At 38.3% G+C, this 14897-nt stretch overlaps 1 long non-coding RNA gene across 1 annotated transcript; it reads right to left on the reverse strand.

Moving 5' to 3' along the window:
* Window positions 1-4254: 4254 nt before the first annotated feature.
* LOC149152920 (uncharacterized) lies at window positions 4255-4805 on the reverse strand. The gene is made up of 2 exons (XR_016262176.1): window positions 4642-4805; window positions 4255-4522 (listed from the first exon to the last, which is right to left on the reverse strand). It is a non-coding gene; the product is annotated as an uncharacterized LOC149152920 (long non-coding RNA).
* Window positions 4806-14897: the final 10092 nt, after the last annotated feature.

Raw genomic sequence — 14897 nt, forward strand, 5'->3', positions numbered from 1 at the left:
AATAGCAGTGGCATAAAATTTATTGTTTGAAAAATAGTAGGAAGTAATTATCATGTCGAAAATTGTATTCTACTACTCATGCCTTATAATTTTAATATAAATGTTCTAGTTATTCATAAAGGGTCCCTCTTAAAGGGGTCATGATAAATTGGAGGGAGAATCAAATTGCATATCCATGCCTGGGAAATCTACAGACACTAGGTAAGCAAGTTTCATTATTTATCAAGAGAGGAATAATCTATTCACTACTTAAGGATCACATGGTTATTTTTTCTACTCCATGGACCATAATTCTATATTTCATTTAATGTAAAGGATTGTATTGGAAAAGGAAGAAGCCCTTGGTAGTGTTGTGTGTGCATGCATGCTTGTTGTAACAACACAAGCCTAGTCTCTAATAATCACTTCATTGGGCATCCTTCCTAAAAGAATACCAATCTTCCAAAAATGTATGATAAATACTAAAATAATCAAGAGGGATACCATTAACTTGTAATACACCTTCATGACAAATTTTCTCAAAGCTCAGTGTGCCTTCACTAATGGATATTCTAGAGACACAATCATGTAGGATCGTAGAAAAGTTAGATGATAATTTTGAGCCTCACCCTATGATACATTGTCCTTGGTATAATAGGGTACCTATAGTAATTAATGTAGGAAAAATAAGACAAACATACTTAATACAACCAAATATCACAAACTTCATGTGATCAACTCAGACCTTAATCTACTCCATAAACTCCACATATATGTTACTGGTGTGCTCATATCAAGAGGACCTCCTTCCCCCCTCAAGATTAATTTGCTCTATTTCAAAAATGCATCATGGTACCTCTTGAATAAATATATTTATAATTACACGAAGATCAATTTCAAAATCCTTTTTCCATATATTGATTTTCCATTTTGTCTTGTACATGTTCTTCTCCTTTTATATCTTTCTTTCTATATTTTCAAATTTTTAAACTCTATACATCTCTTCCTTTCTACCTCTCACCACCATTTTCCTTGACAAATCCTCAACATACATGGATCCACAATAGATGCCTTTCTCCTACTTTGTCACTTGCATCCCTTCCTTCTCCATTCTTTATTTTTCATCGTACTTGCATTCCTTCCTTCTCCATTCTCCATTTTTCATCATACTTGCATTCCTTCCTTCTCCATTCTTTATTTTCATCATACCTACATCCCTTCTTTCTCCATTCTTCATTTTTCATCATAACAAAGGTAAGTGGGGATCACAAGTAACTTGAAAACATAAATTTTACTTTATTAATCTATTTCAGTCTATTTTCCTTCACCTTTTTCTCAACAATTTTCCTCACTTTTCCTTATTTTATTATGGTTTTCTTTTCTTTTCTTTACTCTTACTTCCCATTTCATGTTCCCTTTAAGTCTCAAATTTCTTACCTCCTAAATCTCAACCATCTAATATCCCAGATATATTTATATAAAAAAATAACTTTTGGATAAAGTAGTTACCTTATAATGCTTTAGATCCAAAATCCATACCCTTTATCTTTCCTCTCAAAATATTTTCATATTTTATTTCCATTAAATAGAAAAAACTAATTTATCTAGCTAATCTTCTATAGGTTAACATAATTTGTAATATGCATAAATAATCTTCTTGACTCTCTTACATGTTACTAATTGATACATTAAAAAATATAGTTGATATTTCTCTCACATTTCAAAGTCTTGTACATTATATGGTTTTGTACTAATACTTTGGACTACCAATTTTATTCTTTGAAACATAACTATTGTATAATTAAAACATCACTATTGTATAATTAAGATGTAAAATAATTGCCTTAAATTTCCTTATTACCTCATCTATATCTAACAATACTCAACTAAGTATAAAAAGTGTTGCATGCAGCCGGTAGTCGCTGCCTATATAACCGAAAAATTAGCAAGTTATCTGAAAAGAAATTCTCGTGGGGTTATAGTTGTTGCAAGTGTGTGACAATTGTTGCCGTTGGCAAGCACTAACTGGAACGAATTGTCCAAAACGAATTGTCCACTCCATTACTGGCCGATGTCAACGCTGTTGCAAGTGTGTGACAATTGTTGCCGTTGGCAAGCACTAATTGGAACGAATTGTCCACTCCATTACTCGCCGATGCCAATTCGCCATTTCATTTCTTCTGTTACCACACAAGGGCATATGGCCGCCTTGCACTTTGGACGAATAAACTGCTTTCTGAAATTTATATTATTAAATTTATTTTATAAGTATGAAAAAAACAATTATGAAGAAATGTATTTAACAATAATATATATATATAAAAAAATTATGTAAATTTTTATTGTGTATGATTAAAAGAATTTAAAATGAATATAAATTTAATAAAATTAATGTAAATTTTTCATGTGGTTTTTGATAGATGATTATTGCGTGTTCTGTTAAGGTACTCTTTGATGTGAAGTTATTGGTTAAATTCCCCTTGGATGTGATGATATGTTGGATATTATGAAGATATAGTCGTGCGAAACCTGAAAAAGAAGATTAATGTAAATTAAAATAAAATAATTGTGTTTCAAATTAGTGCAAATTAAAATAAAATAATTATGTCTTTTAGCCTACTTCAATTGGTCATTGCGATTCAAATTTCTCTATTTCAATTCCCCCTCAGTCTAAGTGATATATTGAACTATTGGAATCCTCTTGAATACTCAACAAATTTTTTTTATAATATAATTAAAATTACTTAAACCCACATTAATGTTCATATTAAATATTTTTATAATATAATTATATGAATGATTTGTCGATATAATTTTTTTATCATGATAATATAAGTTTAACTAGTGATATAAATCTTTTAACAATAAATTAATTAATTGGAAATCAACCTAGATTTAACAGATTCTTATTGATTACAACGGGACTCCCTATGGAATCAATAATCATACATAAAACATCTCAGAATTATATATGAACTCATATAACTAGCACCCCCAAAAAACAATATAGCAGAAGGCATTTAAACCTTATAATATAAACAAGTGAAATTAATGAAGATTGAACTTCATACAACGATCTACATAAAAGTGTATTTAAATTTGTTCTTAGAGAGTAACACATGTTTATATCGTTAACTTTAGCGATTACAACCAATCCATAAACTATACTAGACCTACTAGACCTTCTGTATTACAAATGGAAATAAATAAATAAATAGGTATTTTAAGACTCCAAGAAAGAAAAACTGAACAGATAAGTATAATATTAAAAACAGAACAGCACGACACCCAATTATTCCATTGCAGAAACATTTCTTATTAACCGTGACCAACACCAAAACTAGATCCAGATAACAGCAGTCTAGTTGCCCTGATTTATAACGGAAACCATTTCAGCCTTATAATATAAACAAGGAAAATGAATGAAAATTGTACTTCATGCAAGGATCCATATAAAATTGTACTTCATACAACGATCTATATAAATGTATGTATTTAAAATTATTTAAAGTGTAATGTATAGGTCATATGGATTGTTATACTACACAGGTTTATATACTATATAAATCGTTGGTTTAAAGCGAATTATAACCAGTCCATAAAGTATACCAATCCTTCTCTGTGTTTGTATTTTAGGAAACTTATTTAGACCCTTTAGAAACAATTACCATATTATGAAATAAAAGGCAGCGATGATGACGGGAAGCCGTAAATAACTATTTAAAACTCAGAGAAAGAAAAGCGAGAAAGCCATGCAAGTATAATATTAAAAAAGTATGACGCCGGATTATTACATTGCAGAAACGTTTCTTATTGACCCTGACCAAGAAAGAAGATTTATAGTGAATTTATATAAATATTTATAATTCAGTAACATGGATGCAGAAAAGAATGTTATTCTAGCCCTTTTTTCTGTAAAATTACAGCTTCTGTAATTTTATACACTTAAAAAAATTATAATATTCTATTTTTATACACTTAAATCTATTTTAATAAATTAAAAATTAAAACACAACTAAATGAATCAATGGCACTGTAATTTCAATCTAAATTAAAAATAATATACATTTTAATTTAAATTAACGGTACTTCAATTTAAGTCTATTTGTGTTCCAAATTCATGATTTACAGGTTGCGCACTTACTCGACGAACAACGCACTAAACCAACAATGCGGTAAATGCCTCCAACAACCACAGATAAAATAAGTAAACACATACGAAAATCAATCTGGTAAAACTGGTTAAAAATCACACATTAACAGCATACCACAATAAACTGGTTAAAACTGGTTTTATTTTCATTTTCACAGGAGTCCTCAATACACAATAAAAACCCGACACTCATAAGTGAATCTTACTGAGCAGAAGAATTGGAACATACAAATATTTTATAAAAAGGGTTTTCTCAGCTACCTTTTCAACTACTCCGTGCATTGGGAATCAACCATGAAAATCTCTTAATATTACTCAGGAAAATCTCAATAAGAATTTGGAGCATGAACGAGCGCCACCGCCAAATATTTAAAGGGGGTTTACTCCTCTCTGCAATGCGAGTCAACAACAAAAACCCTGTCAATATAAACCTGACAAATTCTAATTGCATGTTAAAATTTTTAACAGACTTATGATTTGAAAAGAATCAAACGAAAATAAAACAATACCTGGCCAGAAAGGTAATGCACTCCATTGTTGCTTATGTAGGACATCTCACTGAATAACATCACCTGGGATTATAACCTGCATGCTTATAGCTGAAGATGGGAAGCGCAAATGAAAGGAGTCTCCATTTCTGCCACTCCTCCATTGCTGCCACTCCTGCCATTGCAGACTTCGGCTCTGAAGCCTATCCAACAACAGTCTCACCGGAAACCTTCCTCCGCAGATGGTAAAGACTAATTTCATATTGTGTTTGGTGGCAAGAAATTGAGAGGCGGTGGTAGCCAGCTACCTGAGAGGTGGCAGACGGTGGTAGCCAGCTGCCTGAGAGGTGAGAGGCCATTTAATCTACTTTACAATGCTATTAAAAAATTCCAATCTACTCCTCTATCTAATATCGATGATTGTTAATGTTGTGAACTTCCCAAAAATATCGGTGTCGACAAAAACATTTAAATAATGATAAATGGCAGGGAAAATATCTCTTAAAAATTCTGGCTTGAAAAGTAAATGCCTCCCAATAATAAATTCTATATGTTTAGAAAATATTTTAAACAAAGCTGCTCTTTAATATCATAGATGTAGTTTCTAAAAATAGGTAATCTAATGCTTGTGATAAATGTCTCCCAATAATAAACTCTATATGTTTAGAAAATCTTCTAAACAAAGCTACTCTTTAATATCATAAATATCCCTCTTCGCTGCAGCACCATCCGCAACGTCTTCGCGCAACACCATCCAGTGATTCAGTGATGGCACCAACACCTTTTTACCGGCGTCATAGCAACACTCTTTTCAGCAATATCGTGTCCAACCGGTGCCGCACCACATGCAACACCAAAAGTCACGTCGTTGCCAGACAAATACAACGCTAAACACAGAAACACGTCAAACAATTTTACAACAAATTGTAATACTGGACACGCATCAAACTATTTTACAACAAACTGTAACAAACTATTAGAATATTTTTTGGCAACCGCCATGGAGGAGGCTGAACTAAAAACAGATAATGAAACCTTTGACATTCCAACTCTAGCAATTGCGAGAAAACTCAGAACACAGTCTTGGCCTCATGGTTGAAACCTTGGTCCAGAACCTAGAGATTATATGTCGTATTATCGAAGTACCTCGCTTATAAAAGAAACCAGTTCCAAAAAAAGGGTGCGACCTACCTGAGAACAATGACTCATAATGAGAAATCAACTTGCTCGCCTACAGATAGCACCAGAGCTGCCGCATGCAGAAAGCCCACTAGAGCTTCCGCATGCAGATAGCCATGTGGCAGTAAATTCTCTCTGAAGTTCGTGTCAGTGAATTATATGTAGTTTGGATATAAAAATCTTCAATGAATTATATTTAGTTTGGATATAAAAATCTTTTGCACCAGAATATTTAGTTTGGATATAAAAATCTTTTGCACCAGAATATTTAGTTTGGATATAAAAATCTTTTGCACGAGAAAACCTTGAATAGCAGAAAAGTTGAATATCTTTTGCACCTGAAAACTTTGGATATCAGAAAAGTTTGCCCGCGAGGACACGCAGAAGAGGTACCAAAAACTTAGGATATCTTACTTTTACCTGTCTTGAAACCTGGGAAGCCCGCAATAAGACCCTCAACTTTGTTGGCCAATCAGAAATTACATAATAAATTTTATATTATTTTTTAATATGAAAACTTTGGTTAAAATTGTGATGCACATCAATATTTTTGGTCAAATAGAGGATCAATACGCCGACAACGCTGAATCGATCGCTATTAGTCCCAGGCAGGGACTAATAAGTTCAAAATACCTCAATGACTTTAACGAATGAGTAAATTCTCATTTATGTATAACTAAGTTGTAAAATAATTACATTAGAAATATCTTTTACCTTTTACCTTATGTGTACCTATCAACATTTAATTAGGTATAATACGTCCTTAATAAGTCGAAAAATGAATAAATATTCATTTACATGTATTAAGAAAAACCATTTTTTTAAATATTAAAATTAAAATTACATATATTAAAAGGACAAATACCCAAGTTTGAACCTTGTATTAAGAAAAAACATTTTTTTTAAATATTAAAATTAAAAATACATATATTAAAAGGAAAAATACCCAAGTTTGAATCTTGTGAAAACTTATAAGATTGTAAATTAAAACAAGTATTTTACTTTTTTATTTTTATTACACCCACCCTCATTGACTTTCTCGTAAGAAATAGACCATTAGCTATTCATAATGGAGAAATATAAAATGGAGACTTATTATATAATAGTATAATATTAATATTTATTAATTATTTTATAATTAATAAATAGGTTAATATTATTGAAATTAATTAAATTTATTTTGAGTCGTTATAAAGAATTATTGTTTTTTTTTATTATTTAAGTTTAATCTTGGTAAGTGAATGATTGTTACTTTTTTATTATTACTTTTGTTATATGATTTTGAAAGTTATGAAATACCTTACTCTTAGTCTACTTTACTCATTACTCATATGAGACTTGGTAATCCCTAAGTGTAATCACCCTGCCATAAAAAGAGTTACCTTTTAAGGCAAAAAAAAATTTGCATTATATTACATTACAATATTTATTTTATAGTAAAATTATATAATAGTTTAATAAAAAATGATTAAAAATACATTATGTAATATTATATATATATATATATATATTACGATCTTTGGAGATTAGTGATGCCATAAAGAGCTACCTTTTAAGGCCAACAAAAATTTGCATTATATTACATTACAATATATATTTTATATTAAAATATTATTAAAAATACATATTATATATATATATATATATATATATATATATATATATATATATATATTACAATCTTTGGAGATTAGTGATGCCGTAAAGAGCTACCTTTTAAGGCCAACAAAAATTTACATTATATTACATTACAATATTTATTTTATAGTAAAATTATATAATAGTTTAATAAAAAATGATTAAAAATACATTATGTAATATTATATATATATATATATATATATATATATATTATGATCTTTGGAGATTAAGATTAGTGATGCCATAAAGAGCTACCTTTTAAGGCCAACAAAAAATTACATTATATTACATTACAATATTTATTTTATAGTAAAATTATATAATAGTTTAATAAAAAATTATTAAAAATACATTATGTAATATATATATATATATATATATATATATATATATATATATATATATATATATATATATATATATATATATTACGATCTTTGAAGATTAGTGATCACTAGGTCCACATAATAATTGTGATCACTTCTTCTTAGGTATAGATCTACAAGAAAGGATCACCTACGATCTTTGGAGATTAGTGATCACTAGGTCCACATAATAATTGTACCAAATAGATCTACAGGAAAGGATCACTTCTTGATCACTTCTTCTTAGGTCAACCAGAGAGCCTAAGCTCAAGAGTGTCGAGAGAATTGAACCCGTGACCTCTCAATAAAAGGTGCATTTAACAATAGAGACTCGACCAACTAAGCTAATCCTCATGGTTACCAAAGAAATTATATAATAATTTATGTAAAATCAAATGCATATTATTATCCTTATGTAACATTTTAGTCATTAATCCATATGTTTTTAATAAAGAGATAATTTATCCTAAAATCAATTCAGAAATCAAATAAATAAATCTTATTTTAATGAACATATTACATAAATATGCTTTTTGAAAATATATAGAAATTTTATATTAATAAAGCTCATGTCCTAGGCCTACCTCTTTTTGACCCTTCACATTTGTCCCTTTTTTATTTAAGAGAAGCACATGTACTGCAAATCCCCATCCTTGTCTTCTTAGGAATACAGACATTGTTGAATTCTATCTTCCATATCTTCACAAAATATTGATATGTAATAAACCGGCCATGTCCCTCAGCACCTTCTACATTTTCTTTATATAAGTTGTAGATTTCGCATCTCAAAAAATTATCTGGAATACGTATTGTCTCTCTATTTGGCATACACTCTCCATGCTTTGAAAAGAAATCTTTCATCCATGACATTGCAATGTATGATAATGGCCCAAACTATCTTTTATGACATATTTCAGAATAAAATGTGGGATCCTTTTCCAAATTTTCTTGAATTCTCGAGAGGTGAAAATTCCCAATTGAATGAAACATTTTGAAAGCTTTTTATAGATAAATAAAGTATTAATATGATAATCATAACTTGACAATGCAGATTGCATGAACCCAACTAAATATAAATTTTGCATGCTTTTATTCATTGACAAATATCTCTTCCTGCTCTCAAATGCAAATTTGAAATCCATATGTTTCAACCAATCTTTCTAGCAAAATTCACTTGAAATGAGTACGTTGATAGAACTTCTTCTCGTGAGATATTTTTCTATACCCCTTGTATAACTAGAACATCTTGCATTGATACAAAAAGGTCTGCTCCTACTCCTCGATACTGTATTTCTTGGCAAAATCTCTATCATTAGATCATCATTTGTATAAGGATTTTTATCATCATTAAGAGGAATGTTATCCACACTATGATCAACTGTGCTTTTCAAATACTGACTTGGAGGATATTCTTCATCTTCCCCTTCTTTAGTGCTACTGTCATAGTCCATAGAATTCAGACTCAATGGAAATTTTGACTCGATGTTTATTGGATATTCTTCCTCATGTGCATTTTCAGTGCTGCTCTCATGGTCCATAGAATTAGGACTAAGTGTATCATCTTGTCCTTCATCACTGCTACCTTTATACTCATTAGAATTAGGACTAAGTGCATCATCGTTTCCTTCATCATTGCTACTCTCATAGTCCTTAGAATCAGGACTAAGAGGACATTGTGACACTCCATTATTTTGAAATTCATCATTGCGCTCTTCATCACTGTTTCTCTCATAGTCCTTAGAATTAGGACTAAGTGGACACCGTGACACTCCATTATTTTGAATTTCATCATCCCGCTCTTCATCACTGCTGCTATCATAGTCCTTAGAATTAGGACTAACTAGACACCGTCGCACTCCATACTTTTGAAATTCATCATCCCACTCTTCCTCAAAGCTGCTTTCATAGTCGTTAGAATTAGGACTAACTAGACACCGTGGCATTCCATACTTTTGAAATTCATCATCCCACTCTTCATCAAAGCTACTCTCATAGTCCTTAGAATTAGGACTAACTGGACACCGTGACAGTCCATACTTTTGAAATTCATCGTCATGTACTTCAGCACTGCTGCTCTCATAGTCCTTAGAATTAGGACTAAGTGGACACTTTGACACTCCATTCTTTTCAAATTCGTTATCACGCTCTTCATCACTGCTACTCTCATAGACCTTAGAATTAGGACTGAGTGGACACCGTGGCACTCCATTCTTTTAAACTTCACCAACTTGATCTTCATCACTGTTTCTTTCATAGTCCATAGAATTAGGACTAAGTGGACACCATGGGACTCCATTCTTTTGAAATTTGTCATCAAGCTCATCATCACTACTGCTTTCATAGTCCTTCGAATTCGGACTAAGTGGAATATGTGACTCTTTACTTATTTGAAATTCTCCATCCCCTATTTCATCAGTGCTGCTCTCATAGTCCTTAGGATCTGGACTAAGTGGAAGAATTTACTTTCTATTCATAGTGGAATAATTCCCACTATATTCATTCATATGAATAGAGTTGTTACACGATGAAGATGTTGATGCTGTATAAATCAAAACTTCATTATCAGGACAATCTATCCCTTTCAAATAGAAGATGTTGAATGATACAAATGGAGAGTCTCCTAAAGATATTATATAGCTTAGAGAATGAAATTTCCCCTCCAAAAATTTCCCTCCAAAAAAATTTCACGAAAATATTTCCCTCCAAAAATTTTCCAACCAAAAAACTTCGCGAAAACATTTCCCTCCTAAAAGTTTGTGAGATATATTTCACTTCATTATTTTATTATGAAATATAATGAAAAATGTAAACTTAATTTTTTTTATGAAATAAATCATTAAAGTTAAAATTGTAAACTACAACTTCTACCTAAATTATTTTAATAGTCAGAGTATATAATTTTTAGTAAACAATTGAATGGTTTTTTAAATTTTTATAATACATTTAGAAACAAGGTAATCCCACATTCACCCTGCTATAAAACAATTCCAAACTGTTCGCTTTATCACATTTTCATTCCTCGCCATAAAAAAATTAACACGTTAAAATTTATTAAAACTAATTAATCCCGCATTCACCGTACGATAAAACATCTCCGTAGTTTCACCTATATATTCCATTATCACTATTACTCACGTTACATCAAGGTTTGTTGAGGTTCATTAAAAGACATGGAGTGAATTTGTGGAGCAGTTACATTGGGATCAACAACATATTCAATGAAGAATTTACGCAATTGAAAGGCCAGTTTAATTTTTTTCCTTGAAATATCTATTATTAAATTAGTTTAACGAAGTAGATTTTTTTTCTAAACTTAAAATTTTTTGTCAACCAAATAAGATATATTTCCGTCATGACCATGGTGGGCACAGGGCAACCCCATCCTGCAATCGACCGGCGACTAGATTTATTTTTTTATAAAATTAAAAAAATTTGTCAACCAAATTAACAAATATTTTCGACGTGAGCATGGCGGGCCCAGGGCAACCCCATCCTGCAATCGATCAGCCACCCACTCCCTCTGCACACCCTTCCAGTCCCCTCCCCAAACTCAACAACCCCTTTCCCCCTCACCCCTCAACCCCCCTTCCGCCTGACCTCCCTACCCCACACGACCCCTCACCCCTATTCGGCCCCCTACCTCACTCCACTGGAGCCACCCACCTTCCCCACTGCACGACTCCCCTTCCCTTCCGCCTCACCTCACCCCTTGTTTCTTCCCACTCTACCCCAACAGCCCCCTTACCCCCCCACCACAACCCCAACTCCCCCCGTCACCTCTCATCCCTATTCCACCTCCCCACCACAACCCACCCCCTCCGCCTCACCCTTACCCCTCACGCCCCGGCCCCCTCCATAACCCCCCAAACCCCTTGGCCCTCCCCCTCTACCCCTGGGACCCTACCCTCACCCTCACCCTACTCCCCCTTTTGGCGCCCCCCACTAAACCTACCCCTCCCCCTACCCCCAGCGGCCCCCCCTTAACCCTCCCCCCACCCCACCTTAACCCCCGACAGCCCCCCCTTAACACCCCCCCAATGCACCCCACCCCCCTTAATGGCCCCCCAACCCATCCCCACCCACCCCCTTAACCTCCCCCAAACCCACCCACCCATCCCGGCCCCACCCCCCCTAACCCTACCCCATCACCCCCCAGCTCCCCCCCTTAAACCCCCCCCCAACCCATACCCTCCCCCCCCGTTAACCCCCCCCAAAATCCATTAACCCTACCCCGCCCCTCGTAACCCCAACCCCACCCAACCCATACCCGCCCGCCCCCCGTAACCCTAACCCCACCCAACCCATACCCGCTCGCCCCCTTAACCCGCCCCCTGTAAACTTGCCCCCACCTCTGCCTGCCCATCCCCGCCCCCCGTAACCCTGCCCCCCGCCTGGCCCCCTCTCATCCCCCCCGCGCCCCCTCCCATCCCCGCCCCACCCCTCCCCCTCGCCCTCCCTCCCTCCTCCACCTACCGACTTCCGCCCACTCGGATGGCCACCTGGGCACACCTGCGGGCCGCCAAGGTGGCGCGGGGTGGGTCCACACCACCCCAACGGCCCGTAGGCACGCCCAGGTGGCCGTCTGAGTGGGCAGAAGTCAGGAGGCAGAGGCAGATGAGAGAGGGAGGGGGAGGGGGAGGGGCGGGGCAGGGATGGGAGGGGGCCGGGCGGGGATGGGAGGGGGCGGGGTTACGGTTGGGGTCGGGGTTAAGGGGGCGAGGATGTGTTGGGGGTGGGGGCGGGGATGGGTTGGGGGTGGGGTGGGGTTTACGTGTGGGGGTGGGTGGGTGGGTTAAGGGGGTGGGGGCGGGGTTACGGGTGGGCATGGGTGGGTGGGTCTGGGGGTGGGTTAATGGGGTGGGGGTTAAGGGGATGGGTGGGGATGGGTTTAGGGGTGTGTTAAGGGGGCCAGCACGGGTTGGGCGAGGGTTAACGGGATGGATGGGGATGCGTGGATGGGTTAAAGGGGCGGCGATGGGTGGGTTTCAAGTGGGTGTTAAGGTGGTGGGGATGGGTGGGTTTCGAGTGGGGCTTAACGAGATGGGTTAAGGGGGCGGGGATGGGTGGATGGGTTTGGGGGGGAGTAAAGGGAAGGGGGGCGGGAGCGGATGGGTTAAGGGGGGTGTGATCTGTGGGTCGGTTTGGGGGGATGTTTGGGGGGGGGGGGGGAAGAAGGGGAGGGTGTGGGAGAGGAGGGAGGGGTTGTGGGATGGGGCGGTGATGGGTGAGGGGGATGAGGGGAGGGGGTTGGGGGGGTGGTAGGGGTAGGGGGCGTAGGGGTTAAGGGTGGGTATCGATGGGGGAGGATGGGGTAGGGGGCAAGGGAGAGGGACGGGTAGGGTGGAAGGGGGATGGGAGGGGTAGGGTGGAAGGGGGTGGCGAGTGTTAAGGGGTGAGGATGGGGGGGGTTACGGGTAGGGTGAGGGGTGGTGGGCGGGTTATGGGACAGGTCGGAAGGTGAGGGAGGGCAGGGGTAGGTTGAGGTGGGGGGCGGTGAGGGCGGTTGCGAGGGGTTGTGGGGGGAGGGTGTGAAGGGAGGTAGAGGTAGGGTGGGTGGGGGGGAGTTAAGGGTTCGGGGGAGTGGGGCTGTCGGGTAGAGGGAGTGGGGGGAATGAGTGGGCTGGATGAAGGGGAACGAGGGGGCCTGGGTAGAGGGGTGAGGTGAGGGGGAGGGATGAGGGGTAGAAGGAGCTAAAGTGAGGGGGGGAACGAGGGGTGAGGGGGATGAGGGGGAGGGTGGGGGACCCGGGTAGAGGGGTGAGGTGAGGGGGAGGGATGACGGGTAGAAGGAGGTAGAGTGAGGGGGGGAACGAGGGGTGAGGGGGATGAGGGTTGATGTGAGGGGGGGGATTATGAGGGGAACGAGGGGTGAGGGGGGAGTGTTAGGTAGAGGGGGAGAAGGGGAGTGAGGGGAGGGATGAAAGGTGAGGTGGGGGTGAGAGGGGTGAGGAGGAACAAGGGGTGAGAGGGAAGGTTGGGAAGGAGGAGGTGGTGAGGGGTGAGGGGGGTCCAGGTAGAGTGAGGGGGAACAAGGGGAGTGAGGGGGATGAGGGTTGAGGGGGGTGTAGAGTGAGGGGGAACAAGGGGTAGGGGTGGCTGCAGGTAGTGAGGGGGGGCAAAGGGAGTGAGGAGGAGGGGTAGGGAGAGGGGGGGAATGAGGGGTGAGGTGAGAGGAAGGGAGGAGGGGTGAGTCCGCGGGGAGTGAGGTACGGGGGATGAGGTAGGGGAGGGGGGGTTAAGGGGTAGAGGGAAGGAGAGGTAAACGTGGGCTGGGGTAGTTTTGTGATTGCGGGGAGGGGTGGTTTAATTAGGGGTGAGGCGGGTAGGTAGAGTAGGTGGAAGGTGGGTAAGGGTGGGCTGGGGTGGGCGTCCAATTGCAGGGTGGGGTGGCTCGGTTGGGGGTGAAGGGGGTAGGTTGTTGGGGGTTAGGGAGAGTGGAAAGGGGGTGAAGTGGCATTGGGGTTGTGGGCTGGTAGGAGTCCTACGGGTGGAGTGCAGCGTGGAGGGGAAGTGGTTGGGGGTGGGGTGGTGTGGGGGTAGGGGGGAGGTGTGGAAGGGGGGTAAAGGTGCGTTGGATGGCCGTCCAATTGCGGGGTGGGGTGGCATGGGTCAGTTGAGGGGGAAGAGGGGTAGGGGACATGCGGGGTAAGTGGTGGGGAAGTCGCCCACCACTCCATGGATGGACAAGGTGGTGTTAGTGGGCTTTTGTCATTTTTTAGTGTTAATATTTTTTTTATTTCAATTATCTAATTATACAAATTAAAAATTTAGGCTATATTTTCGTTGTGGATTTAAGTTAATATGATTTCGTTGTTTACTAATTTGTGTTTCTATTTTTTAGGAAAATGGAACCAAAGAAGATTTCTGTGAATATGTCTGGACCAAAGACACTTAAAGGTGCATCTTCAAAAAACATTGATGAACGAACTCCACATGAGCTCATGGCTACAAATATTTCAAGTGCCTCAAATGATAAGAAGATGATTTCAGACTGGAAGAATTCAAAAGAGGTGAAATTCCCATCAAGAATATGGTATGTGAATGAAAGAGAAAGTCAAAGTGTGAACACATATCTATATATTGATATACCGA

Source organism: Pinus tabuliformis, chromosome 9 (assembly GCF_031772625.1).
Source record: "Pinus tabuliformis cultivar Carrire ecotype Pingquan chromosome 9, CPIR1, whole genome shotgun sequence".
NCBI lineage: Eukaryota > Viridiplantae > Streptophyta > Pinopsida > Pinales > Pinaceae > Pinus > Pinus tabuliformis.